This window comes from Muntiacus reevesi, chromosome 20 (assembly GCF_963930625.1).
Source record: "Muntiacus reevesi chromosome 20, mMunRee1.1, whole genome shotgun sequence".
NCBI lineage: Eukaryota > Metazoa > Chordata > Mammalia > Artiodactyla > Cervidae > Muntiacus > Muntiacus reevesi.
Window position 1 is genome coordinate 31900600 of NC_089268.1, and position 11575 is coordinate 31912174.

General features: G+C 35.7%; 1 non-coding gene across 1 annotated transcript; it reads right to left on the reverse strand.

The window, feature by feature from the left end:
• Positions 1-3534: 3534 nt before the first annotated feature.
• On the reverse strand, positions 3535-3616 carry TRNAS-AGA (transfer RNA serine (anticodon AGA)). The gene has a single exon. It is a non-coding gene; the product is annotated as a tRNA-Ser (tRNA).
• Between the last annotated feature and the right edge of the window lie 7959 nt (positions 3617-11575).

The following is an 11575-nucleotide window of genomic DNA, read 5'->3' on the forward strand; positions in this document are numbered from 1 at the left end:
TAGGATGTTAGACGTAGGATTTTGTATATATGCATTATGAGATTAAGAAATCTCCTTTCTATTTCTAAACTGCTCAAAAATTGGCATTGAATTTTTTCAAAATTTTTTGCATCTACTAATATGATTTGTTTTTTCTCTTACTTTTGTAATACATTTAAAGTGATCGATTTTATATATATTAAGTAGATCTCATATTATAAAAACAAGCATTACTTTTTTACTTTGACTCTTCTCTCTATATATTACTAGATCTGATTGCTATTATTTTCTTTAGTGGTTTTGCACTAGAAGGTTTGCACAAAGTTTGACATGTAACTCCTTCTCTAGTAACATCTTTGTCAGATTTTAATATGAAGATTATGCTGGCCTCATAAACAGAGTTGGGAATTAAGTTAATAATTTAAAATGAGGCTGTTAAAATGGGCACTAATTTACCTCAGTATCCTGATAAGAAGAGGAAATTTGGGCATAGAGATACCACAGATAAGCATGCACAGAGGAAAGACCCGGTGAAGACATAGAGAGAAGGTGACTATCTGCAAGCCAAGGGAAGAGGCCTCGGGAGAAACCAACCTGTTGACATCTTGATCTTGGACTTTCAGCCTCCAGAACTGTGAGAAAATGAATTTCTGTTGTTTAAGCCACTAAATCTCTGGTATTTTGTCATGGCAGCCATAGTAAACTAATACAAAAGGTAATTATGATTTTAATTTCTTTAACAAACTTCAGACTATCTAAACTTTTCATTTACTTTTGTGTTTGCTTTGTAAATTGTGTATATATAGAAGCCTTTATCTTCTATTGACAAAATTTCCCCCCAAACTATTCATTTTATCCTCTGACCCTAATCTTGATATTAGTAAGATCTTTAATGTTGTCCTCTGTTTATTCTAGTTAACTTTTTCTTTTTTAAAAACATCAGTCTTGATTTGGGGTAACAATTTTACTAATTAAAAAGTGAATTTTTCCTTTGTTGATTTTGTCTATTTTTCCTTTCTTTTTCAGTGATTACAACTTTTATTCTCATTAGTTCTTTCCTTCTAACTTTTAGAGTTTAATAAACTCTAAAACCTAGCTAGGTTCTCAAGAGGAAATCTTAGATCATTAAATTTCAATTTCTCTTCTTCCTAGTGTGTGAATCTGGAGCTAAAAATTAGACTTTAAGCACTGTTTTAGTTTCATGTCACAGTTGTGATATATCCTATTTTCATCATTTAGTTAAAAATATTTTATAGTTTTAAAAAATCTATTTGATTCATGGGATTATTTAGCACTGTATTATTTAATTTTGCAAAATTTGGGAATCTTCTATTTATTTATGCTATTGATATTGATTTTTATTTAATTATACTGTGCTCAGAGAACATATTCTGTGTGATCTCAATCTTTTGAAATTTATTGAGAGCTGCATTATGCTTAGCATTTGGTGATTTTGTTAAATATTTCATGCATACTTCAACAAGAAAGATATTCTTTAGTTGGGTATCATATTAATCCCATTATTTAAAATTTCCTGACAATTTTTGTCTCTTTGTCCCATCAGTTATTTCTATACAAGTGCTAAAATACTAAACTACGATAATGGATTTTTACATTTCTCCATTTAGCTCTACCTATCCTTTGTTTTCTTTACTTCAAAGCTGTTATTATAAGCACTGTTATTATAAACAAATATAAGATTGTTATATCTTCTTACTAAATTGAACCTTGAGGTTATGAAATATTATTTCTACTAATGCTATTTTCTTAAGAATCTACAAATACCAAATTATTATCACTAAAATGGTTCTGGTCTATCTTTTTTGGTAACTTGTTCTGATATGTCTTTTATATTCTTTTACTCTAATCCTTTTTTAAAAACCCATATGTCAAACTGCATGTCTTATAGAGAACATATAGTTTGGGGTAAACTTTTTTCATTCATAATTTTTTCCATTATGACAATCTTTGTTTTTTAACTGAAATGTTTAATCTACTTATATTCAAGATAAATATTTAGTTAAGTTTAACTCTATCATCTTGCTCTTCTTTTAATTTTGCTGGTATGGTCTTGTTCTCTAATTTCTGCTTCTTTGACTCTTTTTAGATTGAAAGTACTTATATTATTTTACTTCTCCTCTTTGGATTTTTACTTATACATTAAAGACTTTAGTATAGCTATCTGAACATCTTTTATTTGATTTACTCCTAAGCAGTTGTCATTTTTGATGCTATTGAAATTAAACCATTTTTAATTTCCAACTGTTTGTTGTTGGTATATATGAATACACTTGATATATTTTATATTGATCATGAATCCAGCTACCACATTAATTTATCTATTAATGCCAGTTTTCAAATTCTTTATTTTTCTTTAACCTCAAGAATACCTGTTATTATGTCTTATAATATACATCTGCTAGTGAGGAATTCTCCTTTTGCTTGAGTTAAACCATCCTTACTTTGCCTTAATTTTTCTCATTTTCAAAATTTAAGTGTAATTTTTACACTGAAGAGACCACAAGTCTTAACTATACAGTTTGATGAATTTCTACATATGTATATACTTGTGTAATAATCACCATAATCAAGATACAGAATCTTTTCTATCCTCTGAAAGAGTTTCTAAAAGATTGATATTTATCTCTTATTTGTATAGAAGAATTCAGAAGAGATTCTACCTAGGCCTGGAAATTTATGTGAGTGACTTTTTAAATTATGGCTTTAATTTCTTTAATAGGCATAGAACAATTCAGATTTCCAGTTGCTTTCTGTGTCCCTGTGGTACATGGTATTTTTCAAAGAAGGTATCCATTTTATCAAATGCTTCATGTATACTGACATCAAAATGTTTCTAATACCTTCTTGTTTTTAAAATATATTTAGGATATATATGCATATCATCTATATCTTTCCTGATGTGGCATTTTGTGTTTTATCTTACTCTCTTTTTTTCTTGGTTATTCTCATTGGGTTTATCTATTTTATCAGTCTTTTCGAAGAGCCAACCTTTTGCTTTGCTGCTTTCTTCTGATGTATATCTGCTTTTCATTGATTTCTGCACTTATTTTAATAGTTCCTTCTACCTTTTGCATTTAAGTTCCCAGGTTTTTATAGCTTCTTGAATTACATCACTGATTTTCAACCTTTCCCTTGTTCTAATACATGGAATTAAAGATAAAAATTTCTCTATAAAAACAGCTTTAGCTACATCAGACAAATTATGATGTATCATATTTTTATTTTCATTCAGCTCAAAGTATTTTAAAATCTCTATTATGTTTTCTTCTTTGATCAATGGGCTATATAGACCTATATTGCTTTCTTTCTGAACATTCAGAGTTTGCTGGTAGTTTTTTTTGGTGCACTGATTCCTATCTACACGCATGGCCATGACCTGAATTTGGACAACGCTGGAAGTAGTTGCTAAAAGAGTATCCGTTGACTGCTGAGAGATTTTTAAGTTTCCAAGGCAGAGTCGAAGTAAAAAGATCGCCTTGGGAAGTACATACAAGGTAGCTCGTTTTAACAAGCTTCAGAGTTAGAAGTACAGACCGTAGTCGGCAGGATTCGAACCTGCGCGCGGAGACCCCAATGGATTTCTAGTCGATCGCCTTAACCACTCGGCCACGACTACACAAGCAGCAGCCTTTCCGTTTCAATCCTTAAATACAAATTTCACTGGCCGATGTGATGGGAAACAACAAAAATGAGTTTGGTGCAAGAAAACGTACTCTTGCAAACTGAACAGAAACCCTCAGGTGAAATTCAAGTTTGGCATGGAGGTCAAATTCTCTGGGCAACTGTCGGGACAGAGAGCACTAGAAGTGGAGTCCTCACTGCATCAGCAGTAGCTTTTCGAGTTGTCCGGAGTTAAGGCTATTTAACAAAAGGTGTAGCTTTTGTTTGGAACTTCCTTGCAGGCACTGAGGCCCCTTAAAGAACGCTAGTGGCTTTCAGGGTGGGGCTTAGTTCCCTGATTTATGTGCTAAGTAAAGAGTGAGGGAAATGATGCACAAAAGCCTCCTTGCATCCCACTTGTTCTGTGTCGCTAAGTGCCTCAGCCCACATCAATCCTAAGGGAACGCCAATCCCATTATGTTTGTACCGTGCTTTATATTTCACTATATGCTTCCACGCTTGTCAGGTTAAGAATAAAATTTATAGATGGTTGGTGAGTTCCTGTCGCCCCTAGAACCTGGCTGCCTTCTAAAAAGAAGATCATAGTTTGATTTTTACCAAGATAGGAGTTCATTTTCTCAAACTTTAACCTGCAAGTATGTTTTCTTTTCCCCTTCTTGTTTTCCCATCTGAGTCAAAAGATGACAATATGAGTTTTCCTGGGCCAGTCCAGTGCAAACACCACTGTAATTGGCTTTTGTCTACTTCTTGGTGTTTTTCACTAATAATTTAAGAAAAAAGGAAAACAATTGCAAACAGAGAAATCACATCACCTAAACAGAGAAGTGAGGAGGAGGGACCAGGAAGGAGAAGGAGGAGAGGAAGAGAAAAGAATGAGGTAAAGGCAGAGAGACCAAGATGTTCAGTGGTTTTATGGGAGACAACCTGTTCTGAAGGGACAGGCATGAAGCAGTTTTGATAGAAATTATGCTAAAAAGATTGCTGTCCATAGTTTACACATAACATGTTATTTGGTGTACATATTTTTATCAAGTATATATATTCTCTGAAGTCATTTGGAACACAAGCTTTGAAGGAAGTTAGGTATCAAAGAAAACCTTTGTGCTTAAAAAAATACATATGCAAAACAGGAAGTAATTAGTGATGCATCTGAACCAAAATTATTAATCAACAGGTTGATTTAGGATAACAAGGAACAAGGATTGGACACAGATGCAACTTTGTTTTTCTGGACTTAAAAAAACTTAAGCATGTCAGAATGGATCTCAGTAAAGGAAGAGACAGAGTTGAGTTGTAAGAAACAAAAAGTAGTGTAGTTATTATTTTAAGCTGAAATTGGAAACAACCCAAAGTCCATCTACAGTAGAAAAGGCAAATTGAGAGTCTTTTTCACTGTAATATCACACCACAAGGAGAGTGAAGGAATTACAAGTACACATAACCCCATATGGACAAAATTTCACAAGCTAATAGTGAGTGGAAAAAGTCAGACAAAAAAGAACACATATTATAGTGCATTCCAATTTTTTAAAGTTCAAGAATAGGTGAAATTACTGTATGTTGTACAGTAGAGATGAGGGTAATGATTACCCTTGAGAGGACATGACTGGGAGGTCCCACTACGCTTGCAAGGAGTTTTAACTAGGAGTTTAACAAGGAGAGTAATGATTTTAACTCTCAAATTGGATGCTGGGTACATGGGTCTGTTTGCTGTGTGTAAATGCATTGAGTGCTTTGCTTTCATGTGTTTTTTTGGGTGTATTCATTAAGCTTTGGCAAATATCTTTTGAAAAATAATTAATCTATTATGATGTAATATTTTTGCTGTCACTAAAAGGTATGTTGTGCATGAATATTTATTATTTATGACATACTAAGATTTTCATTATGCATTTTCTTGAATTAAAAATCTGGTTATTACCAAAATTCTGGCCACTGTGCAAGTTCAGTTCAGTTCAATTGTGTCTGGCTCTTTGCGACCCCATGGACTGCAGCATGCCAGGCTTTCCTGTCCATCACCAACTCCCAGAGCTTACTCAAACTCATGTCCATCAGGTTAGTGATGCCATCCAGCCATCTCATCCTCTGTCATCCCCTTCTCCTCCCGCCTTCAATCTTTCCCAGTATTAGGGTCTTTTCAAATGAGTCTATTCTTCCCATCAGGTGGCCAAAGTATTGGAGTTTCAGCTTCAGCATCAGTCCTTCCAATGAATATTCAAGACTGATTTCCTTTAGGATGGACTAGTTGGATCTCCTTGCAGTCTAAGGGATGCTCAAGGATCTTCGCCAACACCACAGTTCAAAAGCATCAATTCTTTGGCACTCAGCTTTCTTTATAGTCCAACTCTCACATCCATACATGACCACTGGAAAAACCATAACTTTGACTAGATGGACCTTTGTTGGTAAAGTAATGTCTCTGCTTTTTAATATGCTGTCTAGGTTTGTCATAGCTTTTCTTCCAAGGAGCAAGTGTCTTAATTTCATGGCTGCAGCCACCACCTGCAGTGATTTTGGAGCCCCCCAAAATAAAGTTTCTCATTGTTTCCATTGTTCCCCCATCTTTTTGCCATGAAGTGATGGGACCAGATGCCATGATCTTAGTTTTCTGAATGTTGAGGTGTTTTTTTTTTTTTTTCTATTTTTTAATATTATTTTATTAGTTGGAGGCCAATCACTTTACAACATTTCAGTGGGTTTTGTCATACATTGACATGAATCAGCCATATAGTTACACGTATTCCCCATCCTGATCCCCCCTCCCACCTCCCTCCCCACCCGACTCCTCAGGGTCCTCCCAGTGCACCAGGCCCGAGCACCTGACTCATGCATCCCACCTGGGCTGGTGGACCGTTTCACCATAGATAATATACATGCTGTTCTTTCAAAACATCCCACCCTCACGTTCTCCCCCAGAGTTCAAAAGTCTGTTCTGTACTTCTGTGTCTCTTTTTCTGTTTTGCATATAGGGTTATCGCCACCATCTATCTAAATTCCGTATATATGTGTTAGTATACTGTAATGTTCTTTATCTTTCTGGCTTACTTCACTCTGTATAATGGGCTCCAGTTTCATCCATCTCATTAGAACTGATTCAAATGAATTCTTTTTAATGGCTGAGTAATATTCCATGGTGTATATGTACCACAGCTTCCTTATCCATTCATCTGCTGATGGGCATCTAGGTTGCTTCCATGTCCTGGCTATTATAAACAGTGCTGCAATGAACATTGGGGTGCACGTGTCTCTTTCAGATCTGGATTCCTCAGTGTGTATGCCCAGAAGTGGTATTGCTGGGTCATATGGCAGTTCTATTTCCAGTTTTTTAAGAAATCTCCACACTGTTTTCCATAGTGGCTGTACTAGTTTGCATTCCCACCAACAGTGTAAGAGGGTTCCCTTTTCTCCACACCCTCTCCAGCATTTATTGCTTGTAGACTTTTGGATAGCAGCCATCCTGACTGGCATGTAATGGTACCTCATTGTGGTTTTGATTTGCATTTCTCTGATGATGAGTGATGTTGAGCATCTTTTCATGTGTTTGTTAGCCATCTGTATGTCTTCTTTGGAGAAATGTCTGTTTAGTTCTTTGGCCCATTTTTTGATTGGGTCGTTTATTTTTCTGGAATTGAGCTTCAGGAGTTGCTTGTATATTTTTGAGATTAATCCTTTGTCTGTTTCCTCATTTGTTATTATTTTCTCCCAATCTGAGGGCTGTCTTTTCACCTTACTTATAGTTTCCTTTGTTGTGCAAAAGCTTTTAATTTTCATTAGGTCCCATTTGTTTATTTTTGCTTTTATTTCCAATATTCTGGGAGGTGGGTCATAGAAGATCTTGCTGTGATTTATGTTGGAGAGTGTTTTGCCTATGTTCTCCTCTAGGAGTTTTATAGTTTCTGGTCTTACATTTAGATCTTTAATCCATTTTGAGTTTATTTTTGTGTATGGTGTTAGGAAGTGTTCTAGTTTCATTCTTTTACAAGTGGTTGACCAGTTTTCCCAGCACCACTTGTTAAAGAGGTTGTCTTTTTTCCATTGTATATCCTTGCCTCCTTTGTCAAAGATAAGCTGTCCATAGGTTCGTGGATTTATCTCTGGGCTTTCTATTCTGTTCCATTGATCTATATTTCTGTCTTTGAATGTTGAGTTTTAAGCCAACTTTTTCATCATCCTCTTTCACTTGCATCAAGAGACTCTTTAGTTCTTCTTCGCTTTCTGCCATAAGTGTGGTGTCATCTGTGTATTTCTCCTGGCAATCTTGAATCCAGCCCCGCATTTTGCATGATGTACTCTGCAAATAACTTAAATAAGTAGGGTGAAAATATACAGCCTTGACGTACTCCTTTCCCCATTTGGAACCAGTCTGTTGTTCCATGTCCAGTTCTAATTGTTGCTTCTTAACAGATTTCTCAAAAGGCGGGTCAGGTGGTCTGGTATTCCCATCTCTTGAAGAATTTTCCACAGTTTGTTGTGATCCACACAGTCAAAGGCTTTGACGTAGTCAATAAAGCAAAAGTAGATGTTTTTCTGGAAGTCTCTTGCTTTTTCAATGATCCAGCAGATGTTGGCAATTTGATCTCTGGTTCCTCTGCCTTTTCTAAATCCAGCTTGAACATTTGGAAGTTCACAGTTCACATACTGTTGAAGCCTGGCTTGGAGAATTTTGAGCTTTACTTTGCTAGTGTGTGTTGAGTGCAACTGTGTGGTAGTTTGAATATTTTTTGGCATTGCCTTTCTTTGGGACTGAAATGAAAATTGACCTTTTCCAGTCCTGTGGCCACTGCTGAGTTTTCCAGATTTGCTGGCATACTGAGTGCAGCACCTTCACGGCGTCATCTTTTAGGATTTGAAATAGCTCAACTGGAATTCTATCACCTCCACTAGCTTTGTTTGTAGTGATGCTTCCTAATGCCCACTTGACTTCGCATTCCAGGATGTCTGACTCTAGGTGAGTGATCACACCATCGTGGTTATCTGGGTCATGAAGATCTTTTTTGTATAGCTCTTCTGTGTATTCTTGCCACCTCTTCTTAATATCTTCTGTTTCAGATGGGTCCATACCATTTCTGTCCTTTATTGTGCTCATCTTTGCATGAAATGTTTCCTTTGTATCTCTAATTTTGTTGAAGAGATCTCTAGTCTTCCCCATTCTATTGTTTTCTTCTATTTCTTTGCATTGATCACTGAGGAAGGCTTTCTTATCTCTCCTTGCTTTTCTTTGGAACTCTTATTAACCTATGAATTTTCTGTGAATTTCCATCCTTTTCTCTGTTTGGCACCCTGAATCAATTAAATGAGTTGGTTCAAGTTAAGTATTTATAGCTAGTAACCAAGTAGACTCAATAAACCTTGGCTTTTATTCACTAAATTATACTTTATATGCAGAGAGTATTTCTTATGGGTGCTTGGCATATGGTCGGTACTCAATATTTTGCCTATATACTCAGGAAATATCTATATGCTGCTTACAATGGTTGCTTACTTTTTTACACGTACACCCAGTTGCTAACACTATGAAGAGAAGTCACTGAGGACAGAAATTTTACATATACATTTTTTCAATACATGCATATTTCAACTTGTATTGGAAGCCTCATTTGTAGAAGGTGTAGCTGAAGTTTTTCCAAACCATCATAAAATGGTTTCTCTTTGCTTATTCTGCTTAACACTTCTTTCCTCTTTTGTCTTTTTCCTTACATTTTGTACTATAAACAGCACAGAGAAACCAGGGAGCACATTGACATTTATCTAGGAAATTTGCTCAGCTAAATATTCAAGTTTATTGCTTACAAATTGTTTTTCATCCCACAGAAGAACACAATTCAGCCAAGTTCTGTTACTTTACAGGAATCACTTTTCTAATTAGATATCCAATTTCTAATTTCCAATTTCTAACCAACTGAGCTAACCGGCCAGGATTAATTTCCAATTTCTAATGAGATGTCCCTCATTTCCCACTGAGACCTTACCAGAAACACTTTTAACAATTATATATTTTTAAAATTAATATACTTAAAAAAACAATTTTAGGTTTACAGAAAAATCCCATCTGGGCTCACCACTGCCCCCCTCCACTACCCAATTTTTCCTATTAACATCTTGCATTAGTACAATACATTTGCTACAACTGATGAGCAAATATTGATAAATTATTATTGACCACAGTTTATATTAGGGGTTCACTCTGTATTTGTTTGACACTCTATAGGAGAGTTTGACAAATGTACAATGATATATCCACCACCACAATGTCATACAAAATAATTTCACTGCCCTAAAAATCCCGTGCTACATCCATTCATCCCTCCTTCCCTTTCCAAACCCCTAGCAACCATGGATGTTTACTGTTTTCATAGTTTTAACTTTCCCATAATATTATATAGTTGGACTCCTACAGTATGTAACCTTTTCACTTTAACTTCTTTCACTCACCAACTTGCATTTAATGTGTGTGGTTTTTTGGTAGCTTGATTGCTCATTTCCTTTCATTCAGTTCAGTTCAGTCACTCAATCCGACTCGCTGCGGCCCCACGAACTGCAGCACCCAAGGCTTCCCTGTCCTTCACCAACTGCGGGAGCTTGCCAACTCCTTTCATTGCTGAATAATATTACACAGCAGGGATATACCACAGTCTACTTAACCATTCACCTATTGAAGAACATCTTGGTTGCTTCCAAGTTTTGGCAATTAGGTGTGTGTGTCTAACTTTTCAGTTCATTTAGGTAAATACCAAGGAGTACAATTGCTGGATCATGTTGTAAGAGTGTGCTTAGTTTTGAAAGAAACTGCTAAACTGTCTTCCAATGTAGCTGTACCATTTTGCACTCTTACTAGCAATGAATGAGGTGCATTCTTCTTAAACTTAGGAAATTGTCCATCTCTTTACTAGGGAGCCTATTGTTTATTAGAGATTAAAAATGGGAGCTTGGGACCAAATTACTAAATTCAAGTCTCAGCTTCCTCATTTATTGGTTATGTCACCTCGGACAGGCTACTCAACTTATCTGTGCCCTAGTTTCCTCTGTAATAAAGAAGAAATAATAATAAACAACTTAATAAAGATCGTTTTAAGAATTAAATGTTAGGTATAAAGCAGTCAGAACACTGCCTGGCACATACAAACTATTAAATGATAGCTGATTTCATGTGTTCTCTCCTTCCTGATGGGGAATCATACACATGTTGGCTTTTCATCCTCTGTCCTTTATATAGATCTATCACTTTCTTCTATTTCATTCATGTTTTTCTTATGATTCACACAGCTTTAAAAGAATATCCTGCATACAACTGATTCACTTTACCACAGTATCAATTCTGTTCTTCTCCAGTATGATTTTAATTATCTTCCTTCATTTTAAACATGCTTGCATGTGTTTTAAACCCCTTTCATCCAGTGTTTTTATTTCAACTTGTTTTTTCACAGCTTTCATTCGTTTCATTTAGGCCGTGTCTTCTTACAACCTACTAAGAATTGTTTACGGAAATTTTCTATTTCTCACAGTAGGTCTTTTCTGAAATCTGCTTCTAGATATTGTTCCTTATCCTTTGACTATAACTGTTCTTCATAAACTCAATGTTGGAATTTTCAAATTCAGTGTTTTGTCAGTTAACAGACTGGGTGACTTGACCTTAGCCCGACTATACAAATACGGAGACGCACAGAAGTAAAGTGCTTAGGCCACATGTTTAAAAATATAGAAACCTACCTACTTCTGTTGGATTCTTTTCTGCCAAGGACACACCGACTGGCGTTGGGCTCCATTCGCAACTACATGCTGGTTGAAGTAGGCAAATACAATGCACTACCGTAGGGCAAAACATGGTAAGACCACTTCACGGTTTAAAACGTGGGTCGCAACCTATTTTAGAGTCATGAAAACAAAATAAAGGATCAGGACTAGAATTTTTTAAACAAAGGAACAGAACACTAAATACAATGCCGGACAAGGAATA